This window comes from Hermetia illucens, chromosome 3, assembly GCF_905115235.1.
Source record: "Hermetia illucens chromosome 3, iHerIll2.2.curated.20191125, whole genome shotgun sequence".
Lineage (NCBI taxonomy): Eukaryota > Metazoa > Arthropoda > Insecta > Diptera > Stratiomyidae > Hermetia > Hermetia illucens.
Window position 1 is genome coordinate 1,789,856 of NC_051851.1, and position 27,895 is coordinate 1,817,750.

Genomic DNA, 27,895 nt, shown 5'->3' on the forward strand with positions numbered 1-27,895 from the left:
CTCCTATTATGTGCCTTCTTCTCCTACTTGACTTCGTTCTTACCCAACTTAATTTATAACATTTACAAGAAGTTACGGACTTCTAAGAATGACGCCTATCTTATCTATTTCTAGGCTGTGAAATCGATGATTAAAATAGCGCGTAAGAGATACTCGATGCTCGTCGAGGCCGCCCTTGCCACGGTAACTTTAAACCGTTTTGTCCCACACTCGCCAATCCTGTAACCCCATCCAATCTTTCCTTTTTTCCTTCAACTTTTCTGATTCCACTGCCACCTCCCCACTGCATTCCTGTGAACTACCCTGTCCTTACTTCTCTTCCGTGTTTACTTCCTTGACTACTGCGCAATTTACGTCTCTTCTAGGTGCAGACTGCTTTGATTCTCTCGCCATTCCTCATCTTACGCTTTCCTTAGTTGAGCATCTCATTGCCAATCTCAACACCAACGTTGGGCCTGGCCCGAACTTCTTTCTTGTTAACTTTAAACAACATATTTCCCTCCCACTGCGTATTATCTACAACAAAAGTTTCAAAGAATTCTACTTCCCTCATCTTTGGAAAGAGGTCCTTATATATCCTGAAGAGCCGAGACCCTTCACTAACTGTGAACTACCGTCTCATCTATTTTCTCTCCTCTTTCTCCAAAATACTCGAGAGATGCGTTTACGACTGGTTGATGGTGCACTTCGGTCACCTCCACGTTCAAATATTTTGGCCTCTATTAACTTCGTTGTTAAATGCCTTAATTCACGGCAGGAGGTACACGCTATTTATACCGACTTCGCCAAAGCCTTTGACACCGTTGACCACAATGTTCTCCTCTCCAAACTGACTCTATGCATCTCTTGGCCTTCCTCCTAGCTCCCATATCGCCCTACAGAGTTTCTTTTCATGGATAATCAACCATTTCCTTGTTCTGGTGTTCCCAAAGGCTCTATATTTGGCCCCCTTCAGCCTAAATATAATAGATTCGTAAAACGTTCGAAGTAGGACTCCTTTAGAATTTTCTGTGAGGAACTAGAAGGCGGAAGAAAACACTTCAAGCTTGTATAGAATCCTTAAAAAGGCTCAGTCAACCATGCTGTACTTTCTTCGAAAATAGATGGAACTTTCATCAATTCGATTGTTGAGTCTGTACAGACACTCCTGGAGGTACACCATCCCGGAGGACGGGTGACAGAAGTGGGAGGAGAGAGTTGACGGGTTCTGCAAACTTTTCAACACGGAAATGTTGCGAATTAATTTTCGACGCTGCACCCGGTGGGGATGGCATCTATGTAGTGACACTAAAGGAGCGTATAGAGCATCATTCTCGCTGAAATGTCTGAGAAGGCTGGTTGAGCAAATGCTAAGGTCGCACATAGTAAGCAACAGCCCGCTTTCCAGCATGGAAAATCCTGTGAGTCTGCTCTTCATTCTTTGCTATCAAAGATAAAGGACGCAACTCTGAAAAGCGAGTATGCGATGGGAATTTTCGTAGACATTGAATGGGCCTTTGAGTGTGCGTCCTTCCAAAAGCTTTGTGATGTTGATAGAGCGTATGGTGTCGATGATACTTTAATCAAGAGAATCTATGTTATGCTACGAGCTCTATGATGCCGGCAGAGAACATGGTGTTTATGAAATTTTAATTAAGTGGATCTATGCTATGCTAACGCAGAGATTGCTGTCTGTTGAAATTGGTATTGATCGCTACATGACAACAGAAGGAAGGAAAAGCTGCCCTCAAAGAGGCGCGATTGACTTACTATAATGCAAACTGCAAAATCGGCCAACACACACGCAATTTTATGGGGATGGCATGGCTGTGCTACCTGTTGACCGAGATCTCGAAATAGTGTATAGAAATATACAATGCTTCGTTGATTTAAATACCAGGTGGTGCCTCATACGTCGGCTTTCAGTGAGAGCTACAGATCATTGGACAAGTTATTGGGAGAATTGAACCCAGTTTCTGCAATGCTTGCTAACCCTCGGATCGATACGAACTTAGAGAAAACTGGAATGAGCCAAAAGAAAACGTGGAGGTCTCCTACACCAATGGCTCAACAACAGAACTGGTTTCTTCAGCAGGCGCTTACCTTGAGACAATATGCAATGGTCTTTTGGACTAAAGTGTATTCGATCCTAAGGAGAGTAACCTAGGTGAAGGAGGAGCGGTGGACAAGCGAGAGCATAGGCGAGCGTTGGGTAGTCCTTTCATCACCTCGAAAATCGTTCAGAAATATAGATACCGATTCAACTCTATTTCTAGATTCAACACGGCGCACAGAATCTCGTTTTCTCAACTAGAGCGGGAAGTGCAGAGATATATACTCGACTTTCTGGGCCTAAGCAAATTGAGATGGTGGGACTCTTGAGAGTATTCCTCCCTCCCATGCAATAACTGGTCTCTGATAGCAGAAGCGAATCAAGTCTCGGACTGCAGTTGATATTACAAGGCGCCGTCTATTAACTTTCCGGCTGGTTTCATCTGGACAGCATCTTTGCAGCAAGGTTTCACTGAAAGTTAAGGAGTATCATAATTGTGCAATGCTCTGCATCAATGGAGATTTCTGATATTGAGAAGAAAGGTGCTTTCTGAGAGCAACTACACACAAGACAGGTTTACTAAACATGATATTGTGATGGTGATGATTGATCTGAATGCCAAGGTCGGCTCTGACCACACCTTGCTCGGGCATGTAATGGATAGCCATGACCTTGGTGACCGCAAGAACAATGATGAAAGGTTTGTGGAATACTGTAATTTCTCTGCCTCTGTTCAGGTTCTGGCAGGTGACCGTAAGCGTGTCAATAGTCCTGTGATGGGAGGTCTTTGATAGAGAGTGAAGAGTTGCAAGGGGCACTTCCGAATCGTTTGACATCCGGTTCAACCTCTTCTTGATAATATTTCAAATCTCCGCAACATGCGGATGTAGGCTACATCTCCAAACCAAAAGGAAGCTATCGTCACCATCAATGCACTCAAACGAAGTAAGGCAAAATCTCGACAGTATCCCTGCGAAACATTTCTTATTCGCAAATCCTATAAATCTGAAATATTTCTAAATGAGTGAAGAAAGGAGATGATCATCGTGAGTGCAAGACTGGAGGGATATTTGCGTTCGCCCTGCTGTCACGAAGTTATTGATTAAAATCATCTTGGAACACATCAAGGAACACGTCGAAAACTTGATCGACAGAGACTAGGCTGTTCTTTAGTTACTACTCTGGTTCCTCTTGTCCCGACCATATTAACACCCTTCGAATTATTGTGGCAGACCACTGTTAAGGTCTAAACTTACACTTCATCGATTTCGAGAATGGTTTTGATAGCCGGAACAAGGAGTGTACCTGGAATGCTCTACGCAGGACAGGCATTCCTGTGAAACTAACAGTTATTATTAGAGCAACATATCGCAGTGGTCACGTCAAATGCTTTATCGAGATGAAATTTCATTTGAAGTCGAAAACGGAGTCCAGCAGGGTTGCACGACTATCCTGATTACTTCGCCTTGCTTTCTCATCGAATTCTGGACCTTGGTCAAATGGCTCTCGGTCTAGAAAAGGAGATAAGCAGATTTGTGCTGAGGAGGCGTCGGGCTTCTTGGAAAATCGTGAAGCCAGTTGGAGCGCATTGCCGGAAATCAACAGCGAGACCGCGTGGGTGTGGTACTATGGCCCACATAGAGGTTTATGGGAATTTGACTTTCTAAAGAGTACGAATCTGATTTTTAGATATTGCTGGATTTTTGGTTACTATTTTGAAATTCAAACGCAGCATGACGGGTCATCGTACTACTGGTATTTTGAATTAATGGAAAGGATACGGAAGTCCTCGAGGAATTGTTCTATCTGATTACCACATTCGCGGTCATCGTGTAAATATAACTACATTCGTCTAAGGCATACTAATGTCACTCTTTTTGTTATAAGGGAGTAACACACGGAATTGTTCACCACTCTCGTTCAATAGCTCAGTAGCCGATGCGGCCATGATGAGAGGAGGTAAGAAATATATTTCTATTTTTCTGATACATGTATCTGCTGCTCCTTAAGTAATTCAACTATGTTAATTATGCAAAATGGTCATTTCGGAAAATCCAAAATTCAAATCCATTTTGAAATAGCTTCAACTTAAGAGGACAATTGTGATGATAGCACCTCCTATCAAATTTCTCACAAAAATGGCCGCAAAGAAAGTAGGCTTTCTCCATTTCACCCGTGCACTTTCCCTTCACATTAATTTCAGCTGCCATTGATATCGGACATGGCCGCACACCCAACTATCCTTTGATACAAGTGCAGAACTTAGATAAATGCCGAATATCTGGCTCGGTCAGGTCAAAATCTTCGGTACAATGTGTTAATGGTCAAGAATCCTCTTTCTTAACGATCCCGACACATTTGGATTGCTGGCAATGGTATCTTCCCTAGGCAGAGTGAAGCCATGGACCTGAACAAGTGTTTGCATAAAATCGAATAGTATTGTGACGGCTGATATTTTTCTTGCTCCTTGGATAGTTTTCGATTTTGTACGAGTGTCTTTTGGACTAAGTCATCCATCACATATTCCACCATTCCACCCAACGAGGAACCGGTCCATTCATCAAATACCCCCGACCGAAGACCATTGAGGTCTCGGACGACCATTGTCTGTCCCACTCGTCCTGATGGGATTTTAATCAGGTTTTGAATTTAGAGGCCGGTGCTGGTTGCTCAAGGGGCCTATTGGCCATCGGGTTTTTGTTGTTTTTTCTCCGGCATTCTAGGCTTTGATGAATCGGCAGCAGATTAATTAATGTAATTTAAAATTTCATGATAATTTCAAAGTTGGCTATTGCTCGGCATCTATTGAGACGTCACTGGGGCATTAAGACGTCCATCAGGAGGCATCTCGTTTCGATGATGATGATCTGAGAGTCGAGACCTGGACCAATCCCTAATTCTTCGCTTGATTGGCATTTCTTGGCAGTAGCGCTCCGAGAATTTCTTTTTTATTGAGTCCATTGATTAATTAGCGTTTTCGATTCGGTTTTACTTGCTTCTGATTGTTTCTAGTCGAATCGTCTTGTCTAATTCGTCTTAAACGAAAATCGACATAAATTCAAAAGATTCTCATGGACGAATCATCCGAAGACTGATTAAGTTGTCAAAAGACTGAGAAGCTCATTTATTTTGGATTAAGCCGATTCGAGGGCCAATCAGCAGCAGGAGATCAGGAGTAGGAAATGCAAACCCTAAAAAATATTTAACCCTATTTTATATCTTTGGAAATGTATCTTAGATTGGAATGGTACGTAGATGCCTGCATCAATATTGGACTAGAACAAAAAATTCCAATGACTTGATAGATACATATGCATCTGATTTGGATCTGAATATGTGATGGATTCGATTGAGTGATGTTGTATTGATATAACGTAAAGGTGATGAGCAATAATGCAAAAAACCGTATCAAATAGAAACGAATCTTACTCCTACTACTCCGTGCAACTTTATACTTTGTAGGATTAAATATAGACTCCTCACGTTCAGATGAATAAATATTACATTTAAGAAAAAAATCCAGAATTATCTGTTGATTGAGTTCAATGGCGTACATTGCTACCACGTTTTTTCCTACGGGGCTTAGAAATTAGATCGGCATTTTTATCACAGAAATAATGGCTTAATTTGAATTGCGAGTTCCTTATTCGCTTTTCAAGTTTTTTCCTCCACCTGTAAGCAATACTTTCTCGTATCCCATTGATTTTGACAATTTATCTTATGGGAAACAATCTTGTTATTTATCTTCTCGAATTTGAAATAGTTCTTTCCATAATCATCGTAATGGATTTGGCTAATTCTTCCATATGCCTTCATTATACCTGCAATATCCCATAATGCTACTACGCTTAAACTAGGCTAAGAAATTAATTAAGGGACAATTATCATCTGTATTGGAATCCCGTTTTTAACGATGATAAATACTTTTTTAGGATAGCAGAGATATTTCTATTGCCTCCGTAGAAAATTTCTCTCAGAAATCACTTCCGGCTTTCCCAAATAAACTGGTTACCTATTAAAAGTATATTTAGAATCGTATCTTCTCTGCCGTAGAATGTGATTAAGATTCAATTTTATTTTTAGATCGACAGGCGTAAATAAACACTTCCAGTCAACGTAAGATAAGAAGATACTCTGGCTCTTAAGGAATGCCATAAACTCAATACGAGTACGTCGCACTTAAGTTAAGGAGGACATCCCTGAAACAACTAACTGCTCCTTGAAAGAATGCATAAGATCAATTTGATAAATGACAGAACATTAATCAGATTGTGCAGCCTCCAAAGATTGAATTCACCACTTCTAACGTAGTTTCTCATCTCGATATCATGTTCGGCATCCGTGTGCGCTACTCTCCCTTCATACACATATATGCAATACGAAGGCATTAGTGCAGCTACATAATCTGTTCGCGTATTTTACTCCGGGGGTGTATTTAATATGAAAAGTGCTACATTATTGGGTAAAGAGAAAGTTTTCGATAGGAATACATTGCGCTCTGCCATATCCCCTGCCCTTGAGTGTTATAATACTTACACAATGTCCAAACGACAAACGATTGTTCTGAGTAATTCAATTACTTCGAGCCATTAGAATTTTTCCCAAGAAGCGACACGTGCATTTAAATGGCTTTCCGAAGATTTTTCAGAAAGGATCCAGGACTTTTTTCTGAGATTTGGTACAATTTCGATGACCGCTATATTTCGTATTCATACATGCATCTTTGAAATTAATATTCGTTCCTAAGATTTCGAATCCATCGTCCTCAAAGGGGTATCGCCAGAGTTTTTGTCAATCCTTCGTTTCTTATTCCTAGAGGAGCTAGGGGCCTAGGAGCTAGGACCGCCTGGATCGTTGTCCTGCAATTATTTCGGACACGTGACCTCGTCTTCCAATTTTGGAAGCCCAGTAGTTGCTCGGTTCCGTATATATTTTGCCCTCCCACTATGCTCGTAGTCTCGCTCCGTCGGCTCGTCGTCCTTTCATAACCTTTTTTGGCATTCTTCCAAATACAAATTCAAGGAGTTTCCTATTTTCGGCTTAATCTCTTATTTACTCTGCGAGACCTCACATAAGGGACCCAGGTCATTCATTCCGGCCGATTTTCGCAGGAAGTATTCCACGCGATTCACGATCTAGCGCACCCTGACGTCAGGATGACGAACCGGTTAGTCGCTGATAATTATTCCTGGCCCTTCATGAACAAAGACGTAAACTCAGGGGGCCAGACAGTGCATCACGTGCCAGAAGTGCGAGGTCAACAAGCAGATTCGAAAGGAAGAATGTGTATTTCCTCGGTCAACCAACTGCTTCCACACGATCCCTCCCGACATCATCAAGTATTGCCTCACAATCATCGATAGGTTCACGCGGTGGTCTGAAGCAATACCTCTGCCGGATATTACGACCCAATCATTTGCCGGAGCCCTCTGTCAAGAGTGGATTCCGCGCTTTGGTGCTCCAGCCATTATCATCACGGACAAGGGGATGCAATTCGAATCTATTCTTTTCGCAAAGATAGCAAAGCTCCTTGGCTTCAAACGGCATAGAACTACTTCATACCATCCCCAGGCCGATGGTATGCTGGGGCTCCTTCGTCTCCGCACAGCCCAGCGAGAGGAATTTGCGGCCAGCCCCGCAGAGATGGTTTATGGGGAGAATCTACTCCTCGCCATCGACCCTGTACTGGACATCAGAGCAGGCTTAAGCGACTCGGGAATGCTGCGTCTGCTTAGGGATGCGGTTTCGAAGATGCGGCAGACTCCGGCATCTCGACACGCGACATCGGTAGTCAACACTACCAGGGATCTTGAGACGTATGACCAGGTCATCATTAGGGTGGATGCCCCTCGGGGGCCGCTGCAAACATCATACGAGGGCCCCTTTGAGTGTTAGAACGTGGCGAGCATTTTTTCAAAGTGGGCCCAAATGGGTTTCCTTGTCGAGGCTGAGGTCCTTCGTCGAACCGGCGACCGCTCCGAAAAATATCCGCGAAGCATTAGATTCGCCCGGTAACTCCTGTTGGCGGAATCGCGCGGACGGCTTGCATCGCTGAAATGGCGCGGTTTTAGCTGGGGGCGGAGTGATGTCGCGGGGCAGCGGAGGTGCGCACTTGGGCGCCATTATGGATTCGCCTCCACCGCTGCATCCAATGGCCGCGGAAAACAGCTGACGGCCTGACATAGACAGGAGGAGACAACTGATCACCTTTCGAATTTATTTTCCTTAAATATCATGAAATAAAATCCATAACAATTTCCAGTGTGACCACATTCCAGTATTAAATGTAAAGGAGTTAAGAAGTTGTAATATTAGAAACATTTGTTTGCCGAATTCCTTTATGTGTTAAATTGAAAAGTTGCCAAAAATAAATATTACTGAACTTCCAAGCAGTGTGTATCGATATAAAAGTTTCAGTTGTATCTAAAAATTAACAAACAAAAAGATTCCAAAGAAGACAATTTTCCCAAACAATCGTTGCTCATTCATTGGACATGCCCTGCCCACTGAAGGCGTTGTAGTTTAACGAATTTCGAGACTTCTAGCTAATCGTATCGTTTATACAACTCATGGTTGTACCAGATGGGCTATTCATCACGGTAGCGAACTGCTTCGAAAATTCGCCGAAAGGCTTTGCTTTCGAATGTATTTAGAAAATTTTCGGATCTTTGAGTTAGGGCCCAGGTTTCGCACCCATAGCATAGTACTGGTCGTCTGATGGTTTTGTATATCTGGAGCTTCGTGTTTCTGTGCACATACTTCGATTTCATTATAGGAAGGACCGAGAAGAAAATCTTATTCGCTAGCTGCATCCGTCGCTTGACCTCATCTCATTGGAGTCTTTTGACAGACTGCTACCCAGATATATAAAACTGTCTACAAATTCGATGTTGAGGTCCCATACGTTGATGCTTGAATGAGCTGACGTCCTGCTTCCTGATTGCATCATTATTTTAGTTTTGTCTTCATTGATGCGTAATCCATCTTCTTTCGCAGCAGTATCAAGAGTATGCAGAAGTTCCCCTGCGTCGGTCAGTGTCCGGGACATGATGTTGATGTCATCTGCGTCCGCTAACAATTGTGTTGGCTGAATGAGCAGTATTCCGCTGGTGTGAGTATCCATTGCTCGAATAGCGCATTCGAGTGATGAAGAGCGTCAGCGCCAGTCTGTCGTCCTGCTTCAAACCAGCTCGTGTTTCATAAGATCAATCAACCTGTTCTAGATCCCGACTTTTGATATGGAGTTAGTCATAGTCTACTTGTTTAGCTGGTATACCAAATTGCAGCATTATGTTGTACAGGACTCCACGATCTATACTGTCGTATGCCTGCTTGAAGTCGACAAAGATTTGATACACGTCATCGTTATCCTCGCAGCACTTTTACAGCATTAGTTTAACCCTAAAAAGGCGGGTTGGTTGAGGATCGACCCGGCCTGAAACCGCTTTGGTACTCGCCAATGAGTCGTTCGTTATATGGTCTTATTCTATTCTCCAGAATTTTTGTCAATATTTTATAAAACAAACAGACTAGTAAAATGCCTCTGTGGTTTCCACAACGTACTTTATCTCCCTTCTCTTGAATGAGATAGATGATGCTCCTGCGCCAATTGTGTGGGATCTCCTCGTCCTCCCAGATTCACAGCAGTAGTGGTAGTAGGTGGATCGCATTTAATAAACTCGTTGAATGGAGTTGTGAGGGTAGAATTTGATAGCAGTTGTAGATATTTAAATACAGTGATGGTTTCAAGGATTTTTGCTATCCGTGTACCAGGACACTGTTTCGCTCTATGATCCTTACCACCATTTGATTCCTTTACCTCCTTCTTGGTCACCTCGTTCTAAATTTTAAGTTCTATCCTTTTAATTATTATTTATTTATATTTGATGGAATTCTTGCTTAAGTACAATAAGTACGAAAACATAATAATTTTATTTAACGGTACTGTAGTCTAAAAAAATGCTTCTTCACCTGCGTTTTTCATCTTCTTATTCTTGAGCCATCATCGGTTTCTCCATTTTGCTGAATCATAGGCCTGGTGTGGAGCCACTGTTTTTTGGCCGGCCTTTTGGTCGCTTCCCATCGACTTTGATGCGCAAACCAATTGTAGTATTTAAGTTCTCATCAGTGCGAATTACATGTCATGTCAATATCGCCGAAGACGATCCCTGCACAACTTTTCCACGATCGCGGATGTCCTCATTTCATATGTGATCGTGACCTGTTACGCCCCTGATGCAGAGAAATATCTTTGTCTCCATTACCGTGAGGCGCCGTTCATTGAATTTTATCGTCAGCCAACACTCAGTACCATAGAAGGCGACGACACTATTCTGGACATCAATCATTTGTTGATCGATTGATCACAAAAAATCCGAGTTTGAAGAATGCTACGTAGTTTGTTTTAATGAAATTGTTTCATTATATTGGGGATCGATGCTATTTTGTGGGGGACAGTATTTTAGATCATGGTAACTAGGCGTTCTTTGCACCCGAAGTTATTGCCTTCAAGGTTTACTGACTATATATTCATATATATTTTTAAAAAAAAAACCAAAATATGACTGACGGTTTCGTCCAGGGCAGAAGCAATTCATCAGGCGCTGCCTCACCTCTGCCCTGGGAGCAGCGTGACCGAAAGTGGCAACAGGTGGAAAAACGCTCCCTTTTATCATCGCAAAAACACCACAAGGTTGCGAATTATATTGGACTAAAACACCAGTTGTTTTAGTCTAAACGCCAGTTGTTTTAGTCTAAGCTAGACTAAAGCTGGGTAGTTGTTTAGGATATGCGGGATCCTAAGTCCACATCCACATGATGGTGGTCCGGACCAAATGAGGAGCAACTTACTATATTTTATTAGGCAGTGAGGTATTTGACTCTTCAAAGCGTACCGCGGAAAAAATTTCTGAATGCAAGAATGAGACGTAGCTTCTGATGTCCTTAAGAATTTGCCCTGAGACGTTACAGTCTTCACACTAGACAAGATCAGCAGATCGAAAAATAACGTTAAGAGACATAATTTAAGATCTGCTTACAGCGTCAGGAGAAGAATGGCGGCAGGGTTCCAGTCCAGAGCTATATTTTGCAATAACGCAGGGGAATTCATATTGGGAACAAAAAGCGATGAAACCAATTGTTTATTCTATTCAATATCTCAACACGATCTCAATGTCAATAGAATGCCTGCGGACCTATTAAAAGCAAGGAATATGATCATAGCGACCGAGGTTCATAAGCTCATAAACAGTAATCTGACAAAACTATGACGAAAGATTTGCGCGAAAGTTTCATTTGTCCTGCTTATATGAAGGTGACAAACTCTGCTACGAGAACTAGGAATGGATACATCTTACAAAATGCTGTAAAGAATAATTGGAGGATGGCTCGAACTTCTCTCAAAATATTGTTGGTGAATACCAGGGAAAATTTTGCAATGGAATGTCAATAATTGATCAGTTATTCTCAGTGAAAAAGGTTTCTGAAAAATGTTGGGTATTCATACAACGTTAGTATCCATCAAATTTTCTTTGATTTCAAAAAGCATATGACAGGCTCAATCCCTCGGTACTGTATAAAATATTTTCTAAATTTGAAGTTCTAACAGTCCAGCCTCAAGTGGAGATACAACCCCAGATAGCAAGATGTTTCGGCACATACTCCGGATTAAAGCAAAGCGATGGGCTGACCCCAACATTACTCAACATCGCGCTGGAGTTTAAAATACAAAAAGTTTCAGTGGATCTAGATGCAAGCTGACTGTACAAAAATAGATAGTAACCTATGTGGATAATATTATATAAATATCCTTGTACGATCGATAGAGGGTGTTAAGAAGGCCCCGGTGGAGCTTGAGGAACTAGTGGAGGAAATTGGCCTAAACATAAACGAAGAGAAAAGCAAACTCATCAAATAGAAAAGAAGCGCCAATCAAACTACTAAGCGATTACAACTTCGAATAAGTTGACATTTTTGTATTCTTCGATATAATTCTCAGAAAGTACGACAATAGTAATAAAATAAAATCCACCCATAGATCATTTACTAAGAAAAATATTCAAATTAATAAATTATCCAATATATAGGCTTATGTCTTATGTTACGGCAGTGAGACTTGGACCGTGAACAAGGCCGCAAAGCAAAAAATCAATGGTTTTGAATATCGAGTCCTCCAGAAAATCTTGTGCCAAGTGAGACAGAACGACGGATAGCAGAGGAGATGTAGCAGCGAATTGTACCTATTATATGATGAACTAGAAGCTGCCATCCCTATTAAGATTCAAAATTTCCAGTGGGTAGGTCATGTAAAGCATAGGTAAACCTAGTCATCAAGATGCGAGGACTCAGTGGGCAATGCAAGTCATACGCTTCTCGGTTTCCGAGTTAAGGTCAATTTCGGGAGGACAAGGTTCGACATCGGACTACCTGTATGGTGCCATAAAAGAAAACGATGATATATTTAAAGATTGCTGCATCAAATGTCGTGCTCATGGCGTTGGTGACACTCAGAAATACACATAGTTCCTTGCAGAGAGACTAGCGTATGAGATCATACTTGGTTAAAGATAAAGCACCAAGTGCTGTAAGCATCGGCTCACCTTTCGGTATATGTTCAGTTCCGTCTCACATTATAATCGACTCCCAGAAAAAAATACAGTACCATGGCTTAATTCGTCAGGTACTATCTGCCTGTGATAAAGTAAGTTCTAACCAGAACGATCAGTTAAATTTATAAGACATGACACATAACTGAGTGATAAATTATTATAAAAAATTCTGTCTGACCAATTATTGCTGGTGACAACACACACCTAACTGAATACCACGAAAGGTAACATTTGAAGAGTTTACATATGGTGCTGAACGAAATCATCTGTTGACTAATTTTAGCCAAATATGATCAAAAAATTTTATTTTTGAAATGAAGCCCGTGCATTGCAGTTCGCAGGAAGTTCTTCCTGCTGGACGCAACCTACAAACACTTGGCTGCCAGCTTCGAACTCTTGGTTGCTTCTTGCATCAGTTCTTTCAGGTGAGTTGAAAGGACCTTCAGGTAAATAAAAGCTTTCCCTGAAAGAGGCAACTCTTCGCTGAAAATTTATCGCTACGTACAGCCAATTACAAGTTTAATTTGAAAACTAATTACTGAAGTATCTGAAATCAGTTAAAGCCTTGTTTATTCTAACTTAAATAAATAATGGTAGGAGAAGGAAAAGATACCGTACCAGGCAAACGAAACTAGATTCTTTATGTTCATTGAACTTTCTTGAAAATATGCCTCAAACTTTCTCCCTCCAAGAAAAAGTGGAAAGCCTACAAGAAAAATAGGAGGACGAAATGTTCTGAAAAAATCCACTCTTAGATCGTGAACAATTCACTTTAATTTATATCAGTTTAAGACTATAATACGGAGAAACTCTCTAAGTATGCGGGAATGTTTCTACAAGGCCGCAGTGTGTGGGTGTTGTTGCTACTATTGCTGGTGAGCTCGTCTTCGTTTCTTCGTTCCAGTCAGTGTACATCCATTTTTTCCAACAGCAACTACTACTACCACTAAACAAAGAAAATACTTATCTTTTGTACAGTTACAGTCTGATTTTGACATTGACGAATTCCCCATCATTTGTCATCCGTTCCCAAAAGGATACTCACTGAGCATGTTTCTCCCTAGTCGAGGGACATACCTATATAAAATCCTTGGTTCGACTCGGCGTAGTGAGAAGCCTATATAATGCCTTTCTGATAATGGTATATAATCTGATACAGGCAGCACTAAGGTATGTACGTGTACATGTTAGACACTATTTATATGTGCTTTCGGTGCACATCTCCTGGGAACCTGAGGCGATTCTGGCACCCTGCGTCACTCATGGACGAAATTGCAAATCAAACTAAATTCACGTGGGCTTGCACTGATGCGTGTCCTGGCGACTAAACAACAATACGTTGAAATGGGATTCCCTTGCACCGCGAACGCCGTCAAAATATGTACCCCAATCAGACAATTGAATTTTTAATCAGATTAGAATGCTATCAACAACTGTCTTAAGTTATGTGATAAAGACGGCGTAACCGAGAGACGTTAGAAATGATAAATGTCTTAATCTAAGGCGGGACAATTGCTTTGAATCCTTCGTGCCTTCCTGGGAACGCTTGATGAGTGTGACCTTTGGAGGATTTTTATTCATTAGTGTATTTTTGGTGCAAGTGATAAATAAAACAAATAAATTTCAATCTTTAAGTTTAATTTTGTTTATTGTTTTCGCTCCAAATATCTGTCACTTCCTTGGTTCTTTTGAAAAAATAGGTACTGGCAGAGAGTCCATATGTGGCTACACTTGTAATTTCTTCACAAATTGCAGAAGATACAGTACACATCCGATCGTCCCTGCAAAGAAAATAATGAGCTAAAATCTCACTTCGTTTTTCTGAAAATTGCAGTTCCAGTGAATCAAAAAATAAATATAATATTTCAATCTAAGCAATTTCATTTTGATTTTCCCTATTTTTCTAATTTCTTTATTTTAAAATCATTTCTTGATTGTCTATTAAAAATATTATAGTGCGATATAGATAAAGAACCGATTAAGAACCGGTATCCGGTCTAGGCCTGCCTTAATAAGGAACTCCAGACATCCCGGTTTTGCGCCGAGGTCCACCAATTCGATATCCCTAAAAGCTGTCTGGCGTCCTGGCCTACGCCATCGCTCTATCTTAGGCAGGGTCTGCCTCGTCTTTTTTTTCTACCATAGATATTGCCCTTATAGACTCTCCGGGCTGGATGATCCTCATCCATACGGATTAAGTGACCCGCCCACCGTAACCTATTGAGCCGGATTTTATCCACAACCGGACGGTCATGGTATCGCTCATAGATTTCGTCGTTATGTAGGCTACGGAATCGTCCATCCTCCTGTAGGGGGCCAAAAATATATAATATAAATAAATATATTTTGTCATGCCTTCATTGATGTGCAACCCAAGATCTCGCGCCGCCTGCTCGATCTGGATGAAGGCAGTTTGTACGTCTCGGGTCGATCTTCCCATGATGTTGATATCGTCAGCATAGGCCTGTAGTTGGGTGGACTTAAAGAGGATCGTACCTCTTGCATTTACCTCGGCATCACGGATCACTTTTTCAAGGGACAGGTTAAAGAGGACGCATGATAGGGCATCCCCTTGTCGTAGACCGTTGTTGATGTCGAATGGTCTTGAGAGTGATCCTGCTGCTTTTATCTGGCCTCGCACATTGGTCAGGGTCAGCCTAGTCAGTCTTATTAATTTCGTCGGGATACCGAATTCTCTCATGGCCGTGTACAGTTTTACCCTGGCTATGCTATCATAGGCGGCTTTAAAGTCGATGAACAGATGGTGCAACTGTTGTCCATATTCCAACAGTTTTTCCATCGCCTGCCGCAGAGAGAAAATCTGATCGGTTGTTGATTTGCCTGGAGTGAAGCCTCTTTGGTATGGGCCAATGATGTTCTGCGCGTATGGGGCTATCCGGCCTAGCAAGATAGCGGAAAATATCTTATAGATAGTACTCAGCAACGTGATACCTCTATAATTGCTGCACTGTGCGATATCTCCCTTTTTATGTATGAGACAGATAATGCCTCGTTGCCAATCGTCAGGCATTCATTCGCTGTCCCATACCTTGAGCACAAGTTGATGAACCACTTGGTGTAATTGGTCGCCTCCATATTTAACCAATTCGGCTGTAATTCCATCGGCTCCTGGCGACTTATGATTTTTTAGCCAATGAATTGCACTGACTGTTTCTCCTAAACTTGGTGGTGGCAGTATTTTGTCGTCTTCAGTTGGCGGGACCTCCAACTCGCCGATGTTCTGGTTGTTCAGTAGTCCATCAAAGTACTCAACCCATCGCTCCAATATGCGCATTCTGTCGGAAATCAGATTTCCCTCTTTGTCTCGGCAGGATGAGCATCGAGATGTATAAGGCTTCATCCTGCTGACTTGTTGGTAAAACTTCCGCGCCTGGTGCGGTTGCTCCTTGTACTTTTCTAGTTCACAGACTTATTGGTTTTCCCAGGCCTCCTTTTTCCGTCTGTGAAGTCGCTTCTCCGCTCGACGGAGTTCGTAATATGTCTCTGCGCGTGCCCGCGTTCTTTGAGAATGCAACATTACTCGGTATGCGGCATTCTTCCATTCCGTTGCTAGCTTACATTCATCGTCAAACCAGCCGTTCCGACTCCTTTTGGGGCTGGGGCCAAGTATGTTTGTGGCCGTATCAATGATAACGTTCTTCAGGTGGCTGTGAAGATCATTTATTGATGCTTCATCTCCAGGTCCTCTGTTGACTGCGGTTATTGCGGCATCCATTTCCCTCTTATAGGTGTCGCGGAGGGTTGTGTTGTGGATGGCTTCGGTGTTAACTCTCACCTGATTGTCAGAGGGGATTCTGGGTGGTGTTGTTATTCGAGCGCGGAACACCATGCCAACGAGATAGTGATCCGAGTCTATTCATCAAGGCTGAAAGGTGTCAATTTGGTTGAAAGTGGTCCCGTCTGGAGAGACCCACGTATGTTTGTGAACCGCTTTCCGCGCAAACCAGGTACTTCCAACAACCATTTCGTGTCACGCTGCTAATTGAATAATCCGCAGTCCGTATCATTAGTATTTTCGTGTAAGCTATGGGAGCCAGCGTATCGCCTGAATACGGGCTTCTTCCCCATGGAAAAATACTATGAGAAATAGCATCCTCTCTATCTAGATCGCGTGTCAGATGAACTCATCTGATATGCTTGCGCGCTATGTTAAATTGCTCCACTGCGATCCGAAAGGGAAAGTTCCAGGTGTGGTAGTTGTGTCAAAACTTCCGTATTTCTTTCGGTATTCATAATGCAACCACCCTCTCGTCACTGCTCTTTGCTCTTGTTATGGACACTGTCACACTTCTCTGAGTAGGAGATGTTTTCCTAACGTCTCATGATAAAGCTGATCTCAAGCAATTTTATTATACCAATAAATTCCCAATATCTATAGATGTTGCATGAGGCAATCAGGGACTAAATCTGAAAAAAAAACAGAATTTCTGATGACTAGCCCTAATGAAACAGGTCAGTCGCAAGAAACTGGGAAGAACTTAACGATGGCTTGATATGCTAGATGATGATTAAAGAGCCTCCCGACTTTACCCAGATCGGCCTTATGACCGAGCGAAATGGCGCAGTCCATCAAGACGAGCCGACCTCGCTTCTGAACCGGACAAAGGCTAAAGCCAGGGTAAAACTGTACACGGCCATGAGAGAATTCAGTATCCCGATGAAATTAATAAGACTGACTAGGCTGACCCTGACCAATGTGCGAGGCCAGATAAAAGCAGCAGGATCACTCTCAAGACCATTCGACATCAACAACGGTCTACGACAAGGGGATGCCCTATCATGCGTCCTCTTGAACCTAGCCCTTGAAAAAGTGATCCGTGATGCCGAGGTAAATGCAAGAGGTACGATCCTCTTTAAGTCCACCCAACTGCACATAGCCGAAACCACCACCCCAATCTTTTCCATTTGGTAGTTTAAGGAGCAGTGTCCCGTTAAAAGCCCTACTAGGGTTTTCATGTCCCACTTCTTAAGGGACAACAAAAATGCCGCTCTAGTGGCACTAGGGTCTTTCACAAGGATTTTCGATTGCCGGCAAGAGTCCAAATTTCTCCACTCTGTTGCGTGAATCCTAGCAATTTCACCCTTCAAAGTAGACTGGACAGTAGATGGTCGGATTCCAAGAGCTGGTTCTGGCCCCACCATTGTGGAACCAGACCCTCGGCGAGCCAGTCTGTCACCCTCCTCATTGCAGCCGATGTTGGAGTACCCTGGCATCCACATCAGGAATGTTTCGTTCAGTCGGCCAAGTTTAAGCAGCACCTGATGACAACTCCACACCAACTGGCTTGATATGTTGTTGCCATTTAGTGCTGATAATGCCGCCGACTGTCGGAACAGATTCGAATGGTGCGATCCCTCCATTTTTGTCGCAGACATTCTTCCGCTGCCGTCATTTTACAATATGGTCGGTCGGCATCAGGGCTATCGGATGTTTTTCAAGGAATTTCCAGATAGACGCATGACCGTTTGATTTGCCGCCTTTCCACGCCCCAATGGTATCGAGCCTATATGCGTCGTTGGCCGCTTTCCGTTTCACCTCCAAGTGAATGGGGGGTAAATTTAGGATAGCTTCAAGTGCCGCAGTCGGCGTAGTACTCATTGCTCCAATAATACTTAGGCAACCAGGTCTCTGAATCTGCGTTAGCAGCTTCCTGCTGTTATCAAAGTTCAGTCTTGGCCACCAGACGATGCATGCATACTTCAAAATGGGTTTTATTATGGATGTATACATCCATTATATCCGTTTGGGTGAAAGTCCCCAGGTCTTACCTATCGCATTCCTACAGCACCAGAACAATCTGCAGGACTTCTGATATTGTTCCTGGATATGATGCTTCCACGTTAACTTGGAGTCGAAATGTACTCCTAAATAGTTGACTGTTTGTGCCAGCTGGATTTCCGCCCCTACTGAGGTGGGTAGCGTATAGCTGCCCCACCTGACGTTCCCAGTGAACATAACTAGTCCAGTCTTCCTAGCGTTCACCGTGAGTCCATTGCGGAGGCACCAGCTGTGGATTACATGCAGAGTTGCATTCAAGCGGTCACATACTGTGTCCGCAAACTTGCCGGTAATTATTACGGCTAGGTCGTCCGCAAATGCTTGCGCGAAGACTTTTTTGTCCTCCAGGAGCCATAGCAGGGTATCCATTACCATGAGCCATAACAGTGGAGAGAGAACCCCTCCCTGTGGGCAATACACTGCTTCAATACACTTCTGACCCACCGATATGTGGATTTTTCTCCACTCTAGCATGTGAAGGATCCAACTGATTAGCAGCGGTTCGATTCCATGCTGTCTTGCCGCATTACAAATTGCCGCGAATGAGGCATAATTGAAGGCATCTTCGATATCCATGAATGCGCCTAAGGCATATTCTTTTTCGGACATCGCCTTTTCAATTTTTGCCGTAAGTTCATGGAGTGCTGTCTCCATGGATTTGCCTTTCTGGTAGGCTTGTTGCCTATGGTGAAGTGTATCCCTTATGAACCGATCTATTAGTCTTTCTAGTCCTTTTAGCAGAAAGGACAGTAGTACATTTAGGGCATACTTCACTTCCCTGAGTGTAGACGGTATGGTAAATGCCTTCATAAAGAAATATATATAGTTTTGATCTTTTGCTCTTTTGGAGTGGTCCTGGTAGAGCATCAACATGTACAGCGTATTTCCTATCAATAGCGGTTATTTTCGACGAACCACTTGTTTCTTTTACATCTAGATTTACGGCAGATTATTTCTCCTGTAGCTCTCCTAGTTGCGTATTCTAAAGGATTCCATCTCTCCTTAATGCTTTCGCCTCCTTGCTGACTAATCTTGCTTTTGTGCCAGCAGAAATTGCTGTATTTCAAACCCATTCATTAATTTTGGATCGCTGGTTTGTACCTGCTTTTCCCATTTTTTCGTCCCCGACATCGCTATCTTGTGTTGCCGAAATACTGGTCGCTATGACTAACTATAGACGTGCAATGAAGTGGATGCTTGCCGGCCCCCCATATGAGCGCATATCATGGATGCTAAGGGGCACCCTTTTTTTTGATGAAAATATGATTTATTTTGTTGAATGTCCTTTCAAGGAAGCATGTCAATTTGGTTATTTGATTCCTGATTCAATCGAATTTCACGGATCTTCTGCAATTATCATTATCGTGGATATCGTAGAGCTATGGCTCCTAGTAGTTTCGCAGTGGACCTGCATTTTTTCGACCTTAGCGGTGAAATCGATGGGTACCATCTTCACATCTATGGAGGAGTCAGGGAGTCATAAACATAACGTGACTTTCGAATACACCTTGACCACATATAGGATCTCAGCCGACCACAAGGAACTTCAACAAAAATAATGGACTAACGAAAGAATCCAATACAATTTAAATTTGTGAACTCCCATCCCATTTTGATATTTCAAAGCAAGGGTTCAATTTTTCCGAGAAGCCATTATTTAAAGTCAAACTTCTGACATGGTTTCGAAACATTAATGATAGTTCCATTAAATCTAGCGTTCTGTTTTAAAACATCTCACAATTACTTTTCGGTTTTTTGCAATGGACACTAACGAAAAATTCGAATATAATGATATGAACTTTGTAATTTTTAATGAAAGCATTAATTTCTTTGACTTAACGAATCCCAGCCGCGGATTGGTGTGTTGCTCAAAAACAACAAAAGCAAATTTGTTATTGTTAACTTTCTCATTTTTCCTGCCCAACTAACGTTTAACTAATATCGTTTTCGATCATATTTTTTGGCCCGAGAGGTGTAGTCATGTGTGGCAAACCGAAATGAAACAACTCAACAGAAAATTTGTAATTAATCTTTCAGATAGGAAATGGTTAATGCATGGCTGCGTCATTAACTCTTATTGTTTCACATTTCTCAATAAAAATCAAAACGACGGCAATGGATCTCTTCTTATTTCCCTAATCTGCTATCGAGTTGCTCTTATTAAAAGTTTGGGAGGTTAATCTTTCGCACGGGGTGCCTGCGCGCTCCAATAATAGTTGGAGATATATTTTGGAGCATTTACTACAAAATATGGGGCTATCGGCCTTTGAATTCCAATCAAGAACTAAGCCTATCGCTTCAGTAAATGAAGGACCATTTTACTTGTGTAATTTAGCACCAACTGCAAGAGCTAGTCGGGCCTGCGTCTACCTCTTAATATTGGTCTACGTTGATTAATATTAACAGTCAACAATTCTATTGCAGGAATAATTTGCCCATCCATAGATATGTGCTCAGATAATTTTTTTAAAATACTCGAAATTCTAATAAAGACATTCCACGATCTTAAAAATGTGCACGGAAATGGAACTATTCCCCGAAGAAGGACCTTCATTGCAGTTTGATATGCAGCCTTGGAACTTGTGTTGCATGTTAACGGCACGGCAAACAAGCAGATATCCCATTCGCTGAAGTGACTAAAGCGTTTGTTAAATCGCCACCAATTAATAATGTTGCAACCGCCGCCTTTGATGATTTCATTTTAATGAAAATTTATTAAATGCGTGCGAATTTCTGCTTGTCTTAGTTGTCGCGTATGCAGAGGAACCAGCTTATTGGTGCAAGATTCAACTGAGCCCGCTAACCGTGATATGGACGACAACATCTCCAATAGTGCGTCTTAGTACATCCTGTCAGCCTTAAACTGTATTCATGCAAAGCAAAATGCCGAACTCAGACCCCAAACGACCTATTTGCTAGAATATTGGTGTTTTTTTCATAAATGGAGGGGCAGCAAGTTTTTTGAAACTTTGTAAGTAGGAAAGAAAGATAGGAAATTCGCTACAGCAAACGTGGGATTTCCAAAGAAGTATCTATAATATCAGCTAGCGAAGGGTTAAATATATTCCTTCCTATCTGCTAGCTCCAGTTATTTTACTCAGCAACAGTTCCTTGTCTTTCGCGTAATTTGTGCACCGATGAAAAAGTATTGAGTGCAGCTCTCAAAGGGATGAAAAATCGAATGGTTGTAGGCTCGACGGTGTGACAGATAACATTGCAAGGCTGAAACGCAGCCGCTCGTTTAATATCTTAAATCTCCAACTGTGCCCAAGTGCTGAATGGACAATTCTCGTTAATACTCTGATCTGCTTGCACGCCACTTTTAATTTCTTCCCAATTCGCGGATTATAAGGTACCGTGCAGTCATAAATAAGAGCTTATCCACTTAGAAGGAAGTGGTATACTTACGTATGTACATACAGATAACCCTTCTGCAATCGTTTGGGGTTTAGTTCTCTAGTAAAAGAACTTACAATTATGTTACATGTTGTCTAATTAGTTATGTATCTAGGAAAGCCCTTGAGCAAAAACTGAACTTTTGTGTCGTCATAGTACTATCATGACTCTAGATTTTTGGAGAGTCGATAGATCCTACTTAGCTGCAAGTACTGACAATGTGCTGCACCTATTTCCATGGTCCAGCATTTCCATTTAAAACAATCTAATTATATTCACAATGAGGACAACTATCAACTGGAATCTATCCTTTTATACCATTCTATCTATACTGGTCTTTTGTTACGTTCCTTCCTTCATAGAGTACCTGAGCTCTTACTCATTCTCGTTTACCGCTGAGATCCATATAAGGCTCCATTTGAAATTCTCTACAAACGGAAACGTTGATTTGTCTCTCTTTGAAATTCTGCGAACTTCAATAATACCACAGATAACAAAGCCCAGAACGAAGTATTCGGCTAGTTTTGAGACCGTATTGTCGTATGGAAACTTCAATCCATACTCTGTACCCAGAGCACTGCCCAGCGCTCCCCCACTGTCAAAACTCCTCGGCTGACTCGCCTTAATTATCATTCGACTTAGTCTATAATTGCTTTTTGTCTATTTACTACTCCTCATCTCACTCCGCATCTTATGCAACACCTCTCCCTATCTCCTCCTTAATTGAGTACCTCATTGACGCTAATCTTAAACCCCGTTCCGGTAGCCTTCCTAACCAATTTCAAAATTAATCGATTCATTTCTCCTTCACACAGCATAATTTCAATTAAAAAAAGCTTGGAAGGTTGTTATTTTGTCTAGCCTTTGAAAAGACGTTTTCATTAATCCTATACAGAAAAGTAGCGATCATACTCTCACCAAGAATTCCATTCCTCTCCTCTCCTCTCCACCCCTCCTGTTGCAACCTCCTTTAGACGTATCTAGGTATCTCGTCGATTGGTTGATCGCCCACTTTAGCTACCTTATAGCTGAGTAGCAACACGGCTCTGTAAAACGTCGGTGCATTGTTATCAATCTACTCGACTTCACCGATCTAATGGCCAAATGTTTTTTTTTTTTTGAGGGTAGGGTAGGTGAATGCATTCACGCACAGAGTACTGGACCCCCCCCCCCCCCCCCCCCCCCCCAACGATACGCAGTCGGGCTACCAATTAAACACCTCCCCATCGTCAGAGAATTTGCCAGGAACCGTTTGCCACATTACTTCGGGCTAGCCTCCGAACGCTCCCGCATTGCAGAGCCTTCAGATCAGGGAGTTCCTTTCACCAACGGAGAAGGGTGAGAAGGGAGGGGACTCTTGATTCGGAGAACCCCTTGGCATTTGGCCCCTCTAACGGTCGAGCTCTATCTTTTTTGCAACGGGAAGAACCCGAACATAATGCGCAACATGACTCCACTTATCAGCGCTCGTCAGTCTCTCATCGGAAATGTTATCTGGAGAGAAATCCTCTGTGTTTAAATGGAGCTGCCGACGGTTTCCATACCACCTTCTACAAGCAAAAAAATGTGCGATGGGCATCCTCCACAACTCCATTGCAAAACACACAATCAAGAAATCGGGCCTTTCCTATCTTATTCAGATAAGACTGAAAACTTCCCTACTTAGGAGCTGGGTAAGGAAATAATCAGCTTACCATATTTCCTACTCAGCCACGTTTCTAAATTGCTAATGATCTGCCTCTAGTCTCATTTTGCCAAGAGCGTTGCCACTCATCTAGTGTCTTCACGAGCAATCACCTCCTTTGACTCATCTCTCAATGGGATAACTCCCGTGATCACCATCACGGCCGGTAAGCAGATGCCACTTGCAAAGCTACCTGTCTGTGTACTTTTGCAAGACACTTGCGATATACCTCCTTGACAAGAGCATCAGCTTATACTTCAGCACCGTAGAGCAGAATAGACCGTTCAACGCATCAAGAGACGTCGCCTGCTATAGGTAGGACACCCAGTATTTGCCATTAGCCGACTTCAGGCCGAAACTCCTGGTGCAGCATTGTCCACTGCTACTCAAGAAAGTTCATATTTGAGTCAAGAGTCAGTTAAAAGTACTCTACCGTTATTTTTGACTCGCTGATCGATATGGGGCGCAGGGTCGGAATTTTGTTTTTAGTCAGGTTGGTTACTTCAGTTTTCTCAGTGTCAGGTTGAAACCATGAGCTTACCCGCCGCATCAATATCCCAAATCAGTTTTGCGCCTGCTCAATAGGCGTCCAGTAAGAAGCGCCCTGACATCATTTGCATGGCCCATCAGGTGCGACTCTTCTGACATGTCAAGTCCAAGCAGCCTATCATTAGAAGTGTTCCAGAGATCCGGTCCTAGGGTGAATCCCAGCGCTACCCTCAATGTGACCTCCTCATCCTCCTTTGACCTTCTAGCGTCTCATAGGGCAGGGAGCGGTTCCTCAAATAATCCCCAATATCCGTTAGAAATAGTTCGGAACGTGGAAAGTATTGTTTTTGTGTGCCTAGAATGTCTTTCCATCTTACGGAATTAAAGGAATTTCTAACGTCAAGCGTTGTGAGGAGCACCACCTGTCGAGATCGGCAGCTGTGTGACTCCTCTCAACGAACGGCATCCACGACTTGCACGACAGTATCAACTGTGGATCTTCCCGCTATAAAGTGGTCGGTATGAAGACGATAATTCACGGTCGTCTTTCCTTTTACTGATCAGCGCAAGTCTGGCCGATGTTGCAGTTGCACCAGCTTGAATACCTCTAGTGGGATACCATCGGGTACTGGCGCCTCCTTGTTTTTCATAGAGAGGACCGCCTCTTCCAACTCTTTCATAGAGAAAAGTAGACAGTCCTTGGCGCTCTTCACACTGCCGTCATCATCCCGTACGAGGTGCGCAGGGAATAGTGACCGTACAATGCGGTCTATATGTTCGCTTAGACCTTATTTTAAGCGGCAGAGTTTGTGAAACTCTCACTCACCGTCGCTATCAGATTCATAACTGAATTTATGACAGTGTCAGCTGCAGTGCCATCACCCCCAGGAATGCCCTCCAACATGGCCCCACCTACTCGAAGAGCTTCAAGAAGCCTCCCGGCGTTCACCTTCACGACATTCCACGCACAGACTGAACGGAAAACCGTTACCTCCAAACACCGAACCCAGACAAAACCGTCCCTCCGACCCTTAGCAAAAACCCTAATATGGCTGTCGTCTCGAACCCAGATAGCAGCGGTACCTGATTTGTCGGGGCGGAATGAAGCTGGGTCCTTGTTTCGGTACTGTTCACTGCTGAGCACTAGGATTTGGTCTCCGCAGTGAACTGCGCCAGCACCTCGTGAGCGGTTGCAATCCAGTGCATATTCATCTATAGCATGTGGGTCACGTTGATCGCATCCTAGCTCTTTCGAGTTCTACTCTGGAGACTGGGCATCGCCAAGTGTTTAAACTTCCGGCAGGAAGAGCACTTTATATACAATGATTTCTCTAATGTCTTTTAGTCTCTAATCATACAATTCTTTCGTCCGAACTCGCCTCACTTAGGTAAATTGGTGAAAATCATTTTTTAAAAAATCATTGAGACATGTACAGGCTTATTCCTAACATTAGCTTTGGCTTGAGTGAAAACTTGGAGAGGCCAACTACGACAATACTCAGTTTTTCAAGGGACACTGTGGTTGCTACAGGCAGTATCTACACCGCTTTGGAATGGATGATTGACTGGATTGGTCGGATTGTCCTTTATGCAGTGACGTATCGAAGGATCCAAAACACCTGATGTCTACTACCCAAGGTTCGCGATGTCAGAAAGAAAACTGAACCAGACGGTAAATATCGAATCAAGACTTTTCAGGTTGCCGGTTGCGAACAACGACGTTATATGGTTTATTTGAAATGGCTCATGGCTTCTCGCACGTTTTTATCGGCCTTAGTTGTTGCCATGTCCCGCAAGTGCCCTCATTCCTCGATGGGATCGGATCTGTGAAATGAATTTCAAATATCGATCTCCCACAATGGGATGGTACACCACAAGCGGGTGAATAGCATTTAACGTCTTTTTTTACAGTACATCCGGTTTGTAAATATCAACTGCAAGCATAAATTCATAGTTATGTTTGTAGGATGTGTTGAGATTGTCAAAGAAGTTGCTGCCCACAACAGAGAGATTTATCAACATATGTGGATAACCATAGTTGTTACTGCTCAAAAGAGGAGGCCGACCTATACAGTATAGCCATAAGTTCCGTCAGCACTTTGAAAATTGATTACAGCAAAACTAAAATGGATACAAAGCTAAAATTATGCTAGAAAGTACAAAATAGTCAAATAACTAAGCGTACATAGTGGTTATCTGAAATGATAGCCACCGTTCTTCACACAAAGCTTCACAGGCTTGGGCCACTCATCGGTCGCTGCACAAATTGTTTCCAGCGGCATTTCATGCGCGGCTTTCACTATACTGGTTTTCAAAGTTGCCAAATTGTAGTGCTGACGACGACAGGTGACCCTTTCTAGTTTACTCCACAAAAAATAATCCAATGGATTTAAGTCTGGACTTCCCGAAAGCCAGGCAGCCGATGCTATGAAACCTGGCAGGTTCACTGATAATCATTTTTGAGCTGGCGCAGAATTCTGCTGAAGCTTTTATTCAAAGGCTCCACTACGGTCTTTAACATCTGAGCTGGTCTTGACACCGGTTTCACAAAAATGAATGTCCGTCTCGCCGTAGTAAGAAACTCACCATTACACCATCATTAAAGCAGGGTGGGGCCCCCTTTGAACGCGTGGTGCTCGATCCTTAGTCTCATAATATGACCTTCCATACACCCAATCATTTTGGTCATTAAATTTTTCTTCGATAGAAAATATTTTTTCATCCGTAAAAATGATTTTGTCATGATCATTGTTTGCGAAGCGTTTTATCTGTTTTTGCATCCTTGAAGACGGATTTTTTTTAATTAGCCGTAAAAAAATGGCACAGCATCTGTAGGCACCTAACTGGAGCCCGTCACGTAAAATACGACTCATGCTATGCATGTAGACGTTCGTTTCGCTTGCTAAACGCTTCTGTTTGCGCAGCGGATTCCGATAAGTTCTTGCACGAACAGGCTGCACAACATCCCGCTTTTCGCACAGACCTCGGAGGCCCCTCTCTAGGCCGATCTTCGATGTCATCTGTTTTTCTGTACCGTTGCAATGTTCGCTAAAGGAATCGTTAACTTATGGACAGCAGTTTAAGCGTTTTATGAACCTCTTTGGCTGTCTTTTCACGCTCATAAAAGGCAACAATAGCCACGCGTTTCTCGTACTTGCTGAACTTCATCATTACGCTGCTCACGAACAACTACCTGTGGTGGTCTGAAACTTAAGTGGGGTAAGAGGGGATCCTATATTACAGGTTCACAGTGTTGCCACTGTTTTTCGTTTCTCAATTCTCTCGCTACGATGTCTCCCGATTTACTGACAGAACTTAGGGCTATACTATGTATAAAAAACAATAACAAGAAATATGGCAAAAATGTCAAGCGATGACGGCTTTACGGTTTGTTACCAGGGCAGAGGCAAATCGTCAGACGCTGCCTCACCTCTACCCTGGGAGCAGCGTGACCGTAGCGGCTCGCAGATGTTCAATGCTCCTTTATATAATTCGTAGAACACAACATGACTACGAATTATATTGAGCGCAAATCCGCCTTATTGACCAGGTCCGGTCCAGCATTAAGTTGATGTGGACTTAGGACCCCAACATTCTTAAAAAAAATATTTTCAGCTCTGGCCAAGCTCTGGTCAATAAAGCGGATTTGCGCTCAATATAATTCGTAGTCATGTTGTGTTCTACGAATTATATAAAGGAGCATTGAACATCTGCGAGCCGCTACGGTCACGCTGCTCCCAGGGCAGAGGTGAGGCAGCGTCTGACGATTTGCCTCTGCCCTGGTAAGAAACCGTGAAGCCGTCATCGCTTGACATTTTTGAAATGTTTGGGTGCAAGCCCTAAGCGAGGGGTCCGTGGACCAGGAAAGAGGGAGTAAGTTGCTCATT